Source organism: Antechinus flavipes, chromosome 1, assembly GCF_016432865.1.
Source record: "Antechinus flavipes isolate AdamAnt ecotype Samford, QLD, Australia chromosome 1, AdamAnt_v2, whole genome shotgun sequence".
Classification (NCBI taxonomy): domain Eukaryota; kingdom Metazoa; phylum Chordata; class Mammalia; order Dasyuromorphia; family Dasyuridae; genus Antechinus; species Antechinus flavipes.
This window is the reverse complement of record NC_067398.1, coordinates 509271921-509284726: the sequence shown is the minus strand read 5'-3', so window position 1 is coordinate 509284726 and position 12806 is coordinate 509271921.

The window sequence follows — 12806 nt, the reverse complement described above, 5'->3', positions numbered from 1 at the left end:
TACCCATATCCACACACAAACATGTATATATTCTCATGCATATATGTATGTGTATGTTCATAAATACTCATAGAAACTTGTAAATGAAAGAATTTCTCCAATCTAATACAATCCAACAAGCATGTATTAAGTTTCTGCTTATGCAAGGCATTATGGATACAAAGATAGAACAAGAGTGTCAATCCTCAAGGAGTTTATATATTCTATTTTAAATGATCAAATGTACAAAATATTTAAGAGATCTCGATGTTTCATTCAAGTCAAGTGAAATGTTGCTCATTCCCAAGAAAATAGAGTTAGCATTAGAGCTATATTAGGTTGGAGAAATCTTTATAATTTTGAAAAATAAGCAATTGCCTTGTTTTGTTTAGATAGAGATGGGAGGAGATTTAAAAATTATTATTTTTTCTTTCATTTAACTTGGATCCAAAGAAGGGAATTAAATTTGTCCAAGAACATGGGAGTAGTAATGAGGGTTCTAACCAAGGGATGACCAGTCCTCAAAGCATGCATAGGGGACACTGTGAACCTGTTTAAGGGGCTGCTGAGCCTGCTTCTAGAAATACAAGAGGATATAAAATAGAGGGGGATCTAAACCCACTCTGAGTATGTGCAGCTAGACTGTGACTTTCCTGTCTGCTTACCAGATGGTAAAAAAAAGCTTTACTTATTACTGAACCAGAGATGAGTGTACCAAAGTCTCCAAAGGAGAAGCTACACTTTTTATTCCTTTCCTGAAGGTGATTAGGGACTTTTCTATGCATTCTCAGCAAGCCACACCATCACTTGTTTTCACCAAATCTGTGTAGATCTACAGTAGGCTGAGCATCTGAGTATGTTCTAAGGAATGAATGGTCCCCACAGGCCAATCCTGTTCCTCCACAGCCTGTACTTATAGAAGATCTGTTAGCAAACCCAAGTCTTCTGACTCTAAATCCAGTATTTTCCCCTTACCACACTCTAGTGGTCTTCATACTTTTCAAAAGTACCATATTTCAATGACTCAGAGGCAGAATTTTTATCTTAGATCTCACAGGATGATGGGGTAAGTGATTGTAGTTGTGAAAGCTTCTGTGAAGCATTTTGAACCATCTGAGTTAAAGACATTGACAGAAAATACACTTGGCCATTGTCACTGATGAACCAAAGGGCCACAAACTTTTGAGCCCTCCTTCTGCAGTTGTTATTCCATTCTGGGTCTACTTTTGATGGTATCCTTGTGGGATGGGGGTAAGGGAAAGAATAAAAGATATCCAAATAAAAGATCTTTGGAAAATATTCAGTCTTCTACTTCTCTTGCAAATGTTGCACTGCTTTCTACAATAGTCTTGTGACATGAGGTTTTGTCCCAGTGGGGAGTGTTGTATGTAGTGGAGACTTAACTGAGCCCAACCCTGCAGCTGGACTCCTGAAACCAGAAATACAAGATAAACAAAAAACAAACAGAAAATCAGCATAAAGTCTTAAAGTTAATGCATTGAATGAAGGCTAACTAGTTACCTTTGAGAATCCAGAATGTTTAAGTGGAAGTGTGTTATATACAGTATTTTTTTTTCTTTCAGTGCAGAGTGAAACAAGCAGTCTGTTATTACAAAAGGGAACAATTCTTCATATATAAAGAAACCATTACTAATAGAGCTGCTCCAAACAGGAATGAGCTGCCTCTATAGCAAGTGAGTTTCCCAACACTAGAGGTCTTTAAGCCATGGTACATGGGGGATGACTTCTTGAGGCTATTTTAATTCTGGGACTTATATTTTAGGTAAGTAAAATATTTAAAATCTTGTATTTCAGACTCTTTTCCTTTATGTGATCTTAGGAATTGGTGTCTTAGGGAGAACCCAAAACCTTGAAAGATAATACAAATAAAAACTTGAAACTAAGGATTGAAGAAAAGTGTTTTGTCCCACCTACACACTTTTTTCTGCCCTTCTATTCATTTTTATGGGCGACCTAAAGAATCTATTGGTTGAGAAAATGGGGGAATGAAAGGGAGAAATAGCTAGATAGTCATTGAAAGTTTGTTGGAAAGAGAACCTTTATGATGAATTGATATGATTTGGGTAATCAGATATAAAGAAGAGAGTTTCAAGAATTCACTATTCCTAGAACAGGGAAGAGGCTTGGGACAGAGACACTGCCTTTGGTAAATATTATTATTATGGTATTGGAAATGATAGTGAAAGTATCACATTACTATACTCTATATGCTCTGTATCTAAACAGAACTGAACATTTCTGGGCACCTCACTCCTACCCCCAAATCACAATTCTATCTATGAAATCAATATATTCCATATTCTTTCCTCATCTTCACTTGTTAAACTTTTTTAAAGCTTTGTCCAAATATCATTCCCATTAGGAAGCCTTACCTAGATATCCCAGATCATTTCTTTCCTCAGACATTTCACATAGTGCTTTGTTTGTAATTCTCTGATGTACTTTCTTTGCTTATAATATTATGCATTGCAGCTATCTATTTTTCCCATCCTATTAGACTATAACTTTCTTGAGGGTAGAGATCAAATCTTATCTAAATGTTGTATTTTCTCCAATGCTTTGCGTGCATTAGGTATTTTCTAAATGTTTATTCATAAAACCACAGGAAATAGAATTGAAGTAGAGTTTAAAAGCCATGTAATCCAATCTGTATCTGAAAATAATCTTAGTTATAATATCCATAGTAAGTAGTCATCCAGCCACTGAGACTTGTATGAAAGCAAATGATCTTCCTCTGGAGGAATACAGCCCATTTCATTTTTGTCCTAATTGTTATAAAACTCTTTCATCAATACTAAATTGTCTCCCTACAACCTTTTATGGTCTGTTACTATTTCTGTTCTCTTGGGTTGTGTAGAAAGGCTTAATCCCTATATACACGACAGTTTTCAGCTAGTTGAAGGTCACCAACTTGACTTCAAGCAAAATATTTTGAAGTCATAATTTATAGATCCTTCACCATGCTGGACATCCTCTTCCAAATAATCAAATTTATCCATATTGATCCTACAAAATGCTACCCTCAAAAATTTACTTCAGAATTAGACTGGACAGGTCAGAGATCAGTAAAGCTACTATCTCCTTTGTTCTGGAAACTATGGCACTTAATGCTGTCTAAAGTAGGGATTCACATTCCCCCTTTAGGAAACAATATCTCTGACTGTAGATCTTTTTCAAAGAAATGACTTTCTAGCCTCACTTCCTCCATCTTATACTTGTGACATTAATTTTTTGAACCCAATTGCAGGAGTTTACAACAATCCCTGCTCAGTTTCTTTTTATTAGATTCAGCCCATCATTGTAGCCAGGAGTTATTTTACGGATTCACATCCTGCCATCCAATGCATAAAAATATAACTCCCTTTGCCAATTTGATAAGCATGAAATATATTGATTGGTTGATACAAGATTCTTTAAAGAAAGAGACTGAATATAGTTTATGTCCTTCCTGAGAAGTCTTCAAAGCCCACTGTAATTCTTAATACTGTGTCTAATTGTTTTTAAATTTTTTCCAACTCTTTCAGGTATCCCTAACTAGATGTCAAACAGTTGTTCAGTCATTTCAGTTGTGTCCAATTATTCATTATCCTATTTGGGGTTTTCTTGACAAAGATACAGGAGTGGTTTGCCATATCCTTCTCCAGTTTATTTTATAGGAAACTGAGGCAAACAGGGTTAAGTGACTTATCCAGAGTCACATAGCCAGTAAGTATCTGAGGTCAAATTAGGACTCAGGAAGTTAAGTCCTACCTCATAAGTGTTTAATAAATATTTCTGGGCTTGATTTAACTTAATCTTCTGCATTTTTATCTATTGAAATGCTTCTCTTCCTTTAAAGGTCAGCTTAGAGCTTATCTTTTCTTTGAAACTACACAATTCTCCTTAACTGAAAGTTATTTTTTTCCCTTCCTTATATTTTAATGTACATTATCTAGACCCCCTTCTTTTTAGCATATTTTAAGTGCTTAAAAATGCTTGTTGAAATAAATAATGCTGTTTTATTTTATGTGTGTGCATGTATACATATCTTACATACATGCCTCTGAGAATCCTTCATATCCTTCACAATTGAACTCATTCATCAACTTTTCACTCACCCAGAGCCAATCTTGGATATATTTTGTATAAAGATATATATAGAGAGAGTATGTGCATATGTGTGTGTGTATACACAAACAAGTTTTCTCCTAAAATAGAATGTCAGTTTCATGAGGACAGGAGCTCATTCATTGTTGCTTTTGAATCTCCATTGTCTATTATAGTGACAGGCATCCAAAAAGGAGTCAAATAAATAAATAAATAAAAAACAAGTATTTATTTAACTTGTTGATCAACTGATAAATAGCAGATATCTAAATATTTATTGAGCTTAGTTTAATGCTTTCTTGGCCTTTGATCTCCTTCTGTGTTTTCCTTTTCTTAAATACTTATGGCACCTGCTTAATTATTCTCTGACTAATTTTCCCAACTTCCTCATGTGTCTTCTTCCCTTTGTGCTGGCCAAAATAAAACAGAGATTACAGTTATCTTCTATGCTAATTTTAGTATTTAATGCCCAAGAATATATTCTAACATAACCTTAAATTTGTAGAGACTGCATGATTGATGAATCTCTGAGACTTTCAAATTATAGAAAATCTTTGGTATCAACTGAAACTTGCTAGCATTTGAAAATGTTAGTTCTATAGCATTTGATGGAAATCATAAAGTCCTGAAAGACTTTATAAATCAGACTGCCACAATCAGTTAAGAGAGTGGTAGAAGTCATCTCCTTTCAATACAAGCTCATTTGGGTTTTAATAAAATCTGGAAAAGTATCTGAATCTTAGGAACTGACAGAGCTAGGTTATTTACCATTTTTACTGTTCAATTTCCTCTGATAGAAGCAGGAAGGAAGCCGTAAAGGGCCTGTCCATTGAAAAGAGACCAAAGCGAGAATGCAAATAAATAGGGAAACAGTGGTTATGGGAACAGAGTGCCTCACAAGCTTGCTCATAACCTCTCTGGAGAGTGGAAGGTTTTATGCTAATTTTTAAAAAAGGTGATTGAGTATATTTTGTCTAGAAAACTCTGGTGAGAAACTGCAAATTTCCATGGAGAAAATGTTTTCCGCTCATTGCCATTTATTTCAGAGACTCATATGCTTAAAAAGAGTAGAACTGTTTTTGTTCCAGTCAAAATTGATTGATAGTTTTACATCCTTATAATTAAGTTGCCTTTTTTTTTTTTTAAGTAGCAGTATGTTCCCTTCATTTGTTTTCCTTGTGTCTGGACCTACCATCCAAGATCAATCCGCACAGCCAATGTGCCCCATTTATGTTTTCTTTGAGACAGCCACTGGGGCGATCTGTGGTCTTGAAGCTTGTTTTCTTGCCCTCCTTCAATCTAGCTCATGGAAGGGGAGGGGAGGGTGCCCTGTCCGAATAAAACCCACAGAAGCGGACAGGAAGTAGAGATTGATTCTCTGCCCCTACCCAGAGGTACTTCTGCCACCCAGGAGCCTTACCTTGGTAGTAAAGTGACAGGCTTATGCCCACATCAGCCAGGACAGCTGTTCCTGTTTGCCTTCCAACTTCAAAGCCCCAGTCTTCCTGAAAATGCACTTGATGTTTTATTTTGCAACTTTGACAAACTATACAATTCCCCAAGAGCTCTAAAGGTCAACCTTTCATCCAGATGCCTAAAGGAAGTCACTTAGGGCTGTTCCTTTCTTCTCTTCCCTCCCCCACTTTTTTTCTTTTAGGAAGTCATAAAAAGACTTTGATAATTAGCAAACAGCCAATACTTCCCCCTCCACACATAAAATATAACAGGCAATGGGAAAACCCAGGCTAGCTTTTAAGTTTTCTTCAGAGCTTTACTTTCAACATATGTCATGGAGACCTACATTTAGCTCTCAGGTCAAACAGATCTTTCAGTTCATATTGTTAGGCCCTTGGAAAAAGACTGGCTCAGGGTATCCCTAAAAAGAGACTTTCCAAGTTCAAGTTTCTTTCCTAATTAACTGTGGGCAAATCCACTCAGAGTGAACAAGGATGGATCTTATTCATGCCAGAATATAAACTAAAACTCAAACCCTAGAGATTTGAAAAAGCCATCTTAATTATTTTTGTTGGGAGGATGAGATGCATATTTTTGCATGCCTTTCCTGCTTCACCTGGGATTCCAAGCAGAAGCACTGAGATCATAAAGAAGGATTTGTTCTTTTCTTAAAGGAAAAAAAACTTGGAAAACTTTCATCCCAGCTTCTCAATAAACTCAAGGAAACCAAAATAACACCAACCAAATTTGAAATTGAAGCCACAATGTCTGAACTCTTCCCATAAGTTTTAAGTTTTTAAAAATCACAGAAAGCCAATGAGGAATTTTTTTTAAAGGACAATCCATGAAGTTCTTCAGAATCTCCTATCCATTACCCTCCCTCTTCATCTAGAAGTCTTGGAGCCCTTTGCGTTCCAAAACTTACAGGGAAAGGACCCCTCCTCTCAAATGCCTTTTGTTCTCTGAAAACTCTTTTTTTCCTTGCCTTCAGTTTAAGAATTAATCGCTAAAGCTACATTCTGATGTTCTAGGCCCACAAACAAAGGGCCATTCTACAACCTACAGCAATTCCTGATTACAAGAGAGTTGACCCTACATTCAGAGATTGATCTGAAGCTTCAGGCTCTTTGGTTCCATCTTCGATATGCAATTAGTCACAACCCATTTTTACTATCTGAGGCTATCACAAGGTTTTGAAACATTCTCCTCCATCTCAACTCAAGATAGAAAGAAATGACAAAAACATTGTCCATGCCTTAAAGAATAGTGAAATCCTTCTCCTCCAAAGCTCCATGCAAACATTTGTCTCCTTTACAAAAGATCCCTTCCACCACTACCCCTCCATTAGGAAAAAAAAAAACCACTTTGTATAATGCTTTATGCTCTTATATTTATTTGTGCCTCCTATATGTATCCTACCTAACATAATTATTATACTTGGTTGTGCTGAGTATGATAGTGTCTGTAGTTTTTGCTGCTGGAAAGACTAAGTTTGGAAGACTGCCAGTCAAGAGTTCTGGGCTACAGTAGGCCTAAAGCCAATAGAGACTGCATTAAACTCAATATAATTACAGTGGAACCTCTAGGAGCAAAGAGCTACAATATTGCCTAAGGAAAGGCAAACCAGTTTAGGTCAGAAAAACAGACCAGGTTAAAGCTTCTATGTATTAGTATTAGGATTGAGATTACACATGACTGCTGAACTTTTAGTCTAAGTGATATAAGGAGATCCAAAATTTGATAATGATGCTCATGATGATGGTGGTGGTGGTGATGATTTATATATGTGTTCTTCTTGTTAATTAAGTTCTATTAAGGGCAGAGACTACTGAATTAATGATTTTTGCATCTTTCGCATTCCCCTGATTTCATACAAAGAAGTGTGACCAGAAGAGAAAAGAGATATCTGTTACCAAGATGAGGAAAATCTTCCCCCACCCCCAGAATCTTTTAGTAAACGAACTTTCTGTGAGATAACAGCAATGAATAGTGTTCTAAATCTTTTAGAAGGAAATGCATGAGTGAAATCACAGATCCATTAGGATATGGTTTATCTCCCTAGTATCTTGCACAGTGTTTTGCACTTGGTAAACATTTAATAAGTGGTTGTTAAATGAATAAATAACTATTAAGTAACAATCAAAAGGCAATTGTCAGAGGAAAAAATGTCCAAAGCTAAGGACCCCTCTAGTTCTATGATTCTAAATACAGAAACTAAAATTTATTTTGATAGGCAAACAGTTTTACGTTGAGGGTTAGAACAAGAAAAGTCTGCATTATGTGACAATCAAAACAAATGAGAAAACATTTACAAATCACTTTGTGCTTCCACGAAAGAAGGCATTACCCTAGAAATATAAATATCTGCATTTGAATTAAGTAGCAACTAAACCTTGTTTACTCAGAGGTCAAAATCCCTCACATACTTCTGTTTTTTGGCCCTTTGAGATAATATCTAAATTTAGGAATGAAGGCAATTGAGTGATGCAATTATGCAGTTTATATGTCAAGTCTCCTGGCTGCCATTTTTCATATGAGAATTGCAACTGTCTTTGCAGTCTACTTTGTCCATAAGTTCAATACTCAGCCTCTTACCCTGATTGTCTTGGTTACTACCTGCTTTTATTAATACTACCATTTTTAATAGAATAGTTATTGTCATATACATTCAAATGAACAAAATTGTATCAGTTTGAGAGTTCCTTTCAACAATGCAAATTATCAACTATCTATACAAGACATCTGATGTCACTTTTTTCATGTTTTCTCAAAACTTTACCATATGCAGTCTCCTCAATGTGCTAGAGGCCTTCCTTGGTTTCTGTCAACATCTTGAGAATGCTAGCAGAGTACTCTGGCTATTCATTAGTCATCTTTTGCTTTTGCCATTTAACAAGTTCATCTTCTCTTTTCATTGTACCCATCTAGGAGAGCACTATGAATAGAGTGCTGGGCCTGGAATCAAGAGAACGTAAATTCAAATCTAGCCTCAGATACTTATTAACTCTGTGTCCTTTGGCAAGTTATTTCATTTATATTTGCCATATTTTCTTCATTTATAAAATGGGGATCATAATAATCTATTCCACAGGGTTGTTGTGAGGATGAAATGAAATAATATTTGTAATGTACATAGCTCAGTATCTGGCAAAACTCTTAATAAATGTTTATTCCCTTCTGCCCTTCCCCCTTCATACTTGATTTGTTTTCTGTTGTTCTTTTTTGGAGTTGTGCATTACAGTATGTTTGTGCTTCTCTGCTACTTTCTGTGTAATATTTGAGAGAACTGCCCAGATGTAATAGAATAAAAAGGTAAAATAGGCATTAAAAGAATTCAGTGAACACTTTCTGAAAGAGATCCCAAAATAAAAACTCCAAGAATATTGTGGCTAAATTTCAGAACTATCAGATTAAGGAAAAAATATTGCAAGCAGCCAGAAAAAAATAATTCAAATACTGAGGAGCCACAATAAGGATCACTCAGAATCTAGCAGCTTCCACATTAAAGGATCAAAGGGTCTGGAATCTGATATTCTAAAGACAAAAGAACTTGGAATGCAGCCAAGAATAAATTACCCAGTGGAGATGAGCATTTTGTTCCAGGGAAGAAGATGGACATTCAATGAAACAGGTGAATTCCATTTATTCCTAATGAAAAAACCAGAGGTAAACAAAAATTTTGACCTCCAAATATAGAACTCAAGAGAAGCAAAAAAGATAAAAAGAACTCTTGAGAATTGTACTTTTTATGGGAAGAGTACATGTATAATTTGATTTTACTGTTATAAAAAAAGGGAAGTAGAAGTGGAAAGGGGATTGTATCAGAAAAAGGGAAAAGGGGAGATAAAAATAGGGAAATTACATCCCATGAAAAGGCAAAGGAAACCTATCATATCTGAGGGAATTAGAGGAAGAGGAACATTATGTGAATCTTACTCTCATCAGATTTGGCTCAAAGAGAACCAAAGTTTACAGAGAAACTTCTCTTACCTCATTAAAAAGTGGAAGAGGAAAAGGGAAAAGGAAGAGAGTAGGCTAAATAGAAAGGAATACAGAAAAATATGCGAAAGGTATTAAAAAGGGGGAGGGACTCAAAGAGGGTGGGAGGGATGCTAAAAAGGGAAAGCTGCGTGAGGCAAGTGATGTCCATAAGTTTAACACTGGAGAGAGGAGTAAAAGGGGAAAGAAAAAGAAAAGTATAATCTGAGGATAATAAAATGGAAGAAAATACAGATTTAGTAGCTTTAACTGTAAATGTGAATGGGATGAACTCTCCCATAAAGTGGAGGTGGATAGCAGACTGCAGGAAATACATTTAAAGTAGGGTGATATGTACAGAGCAAAGGTAAAAGGCTGAAGCAGAATCTATTATGCTTCAGGTCAAGTAAAAAAAAAATATAGATAATCATCCTTATCTCAGATCAAGCAAAAGCAAAATTTGGCCCAATTAAAAGAGAAAAAAAAGGAAACTATATCTTGCTAAAGGGTAGCATAGACAATGAAGCAATAACAACACTAAACATATATGCATCAAGTGGTATAGCATCTAAATACCTAAAGGAGAAGTTGAGAGTTGCAAAAAGAAATAGACAGCAAAATTATTATAGAGGGAGATCTCAACTATGTACTCTTAGAATTAGATAAATCAAACCATAAAATAAATAAGAAAGAAATTAAAGAGGTAAATAGAATATTAGAAAAATTAGATATTATAGATCTTTGGAGAAATTTGAATAGACACAGAAAGGAGTATACTTTCTTCTCAGCAGTTCATAAAACCTATACAAAAATTGACCATATATTAGTACATAAAAACTTCAAAATTAAATACAGAAAGCAGAAACAGTAAATGCATTCTTTTCAGATCACGATGCAATAAAAACTACATTCAACAGAAAGCTAGGGGTAAATAGACCAAAAAGTAATTGGAAACTAAATAATCTCATTCTAAAGAATGAATAGGTGAAACAGCAAATCATAGACACAATTAATAATTTCACCCAAGAGAATGACAACAATGAAACAGCATATCAAAATTTGTGGATGCAGCCAAAGCAGTAATAAGGGGAAATTTTATATCTCTAGAGGCTTACTTGAATAAAATAGAGAAAGAGAAAAATCAATAAATTGAGCTTGCAACTTAAAAAGCTAGAAAAAGAACAAATTAAAAACTGCCAATCAAATACTAAATTTGAAATTCTAAAATTAAAAGGAGAAATTAATAAAATTGAAAGAAACTATTGAATTAATAAATAAAACTAAGAGTTGGTTTTGTGAAAAAACCAACAAAATAAATCTTTATTTAATTTGATTAGAAAAAGAAAAGAGGAAAATCAAATTGTTAGTCTTAAAAATGAAAAGGGAGAACTTTCCACTAATGAAGAGGAACTTAGAGCAATAATTAGGAGTTACTTTGCCTAACTTTATGCCAATAAATTTGATAACCTAAGTGAAATGGATAACTACCTTTAAAAATATAGGCTACCAGATTAACAGAGGAGAAAGTAAATTACTTAAATAGTTCCATTTCAGGAAAAGAAATAGAATAAACTGTTAATCAACTCCCTAAGAAAAAATCTCCAGAACCAGATGGATTTACATGTGAATTCTTTTTTTAATATGTTTTTGATTTATTCTATGAAACTTGCCATAATTCCATTAATCATACCACACATGCATTAATTCTAATCACAATCACCATTATTACCTTTTCTTCCTAACTATTCTCATTATTTTTTATTATAGCTTTTTATTTACAAGATATATGCATGGGTAATTTTTCAGCATTGACTCTTGCAAAACCTTTTGTTCCAATTTTTCCCCTCCTTCCCCCACCCCCTCCTCCAGATGGCAGATATACCAATATATTACAGGTGACTTCTATCAAACATTTAAAGAACAAGTAACTCCAAGTTATATAAACTATTTGAAAAAATAGGGAATGAAGGACTCCTACCAAATTCCTTCTATGACACAGACATGGTATTGATACCTAAACCAGGTAGGTTGAAAACAAAGAAAGAAAATTATAAACCAATCTCCTTAATGAGTATCAATGTAAAAATCTTAAATAAAATATTAGCAAAAAGATAACAGAAAATCATCCCCAGGATAATAAATCACCACCAAATAGGGTTTATAACAGGAATGCAGGGCTGGTTCAATATTAGCAAAAATATTAGCATAACTGACTATATCAATAACCAAATTATAAAAACTATATGATCATCTCAATAGACGCAGAAAAAGCATTTGATAAAATCCAACATCCATTCCTATTAAAAACACTTGAGAATATAGGAATAAATGGACTTTTCCTTAAAATAGTCAGTAGCATATACTTAAAACCATCAGTAAGCATCATATGTAATGGACTGAAACAAGGTTGCCCACTATCACTATTACTATTTAATATTGTATTAGAAATTCTAGCTTCGGCAATAAGAATTGAGAAAGAGATTAAAGGAATTAGAGTAGGTAATGAGGAAACCAAATTATCATTCTTTGCTAATGATATGATGGTATACTTAGAGAACTCTAGAGATTCTACTAAAAAGCTATTAGAAATAATCCACACCTTTAGCGAAGTTGCAGGATACAAAATAAATCCACATAAATCATCAGCATTCTTATATATCACTAACAAAATCCAACAGTTAGAGGTATAAAGAGAAATTCCATTTAAAGTAACTGCCGATAGTATAAAATATTTGGGAATCTATCTACCAAAGGAAAGTCAGGAACTATATGAGCAAAACTACAAAACACTTTCCACAAAAATAAAATAAAATCTAAACAATTGGAAAAATATTAAGTGCTCTTGGATAGGCTGAGAGAATATCATAATACTTAGCATAATGCCTAACATATTATATATGCTTAATAAATATTTCTTCCCTCCCCTCCAGTAGTCTCACAATTATATCACCTTCAGCATGAATCTTCTCTACGTACACTTAATCCAATCCAGGTGTTTTCTCATCTTTGGACTTTTCGGTGTCATTTCTAATACCTTGATGATGATGATATTAGTGGTTTTACTATCTTTGAGGGAGAAAAGAGTTTGTTACAATGGCTTTTGCAAATTTATTGCATTTTTCTTTTGTTTTTAATCCTTTAATTTTAATTTCATATACCTTGCTTATATAGATTTCTTTCCATGATTCCTCTAAACTGTCTTTACTCCATTGTCTCCAAGTTTTATGAGATGCTGCTGCTCATAATCACCCATTATTCTTCATAACATTTTACAGATGAGGTTATAT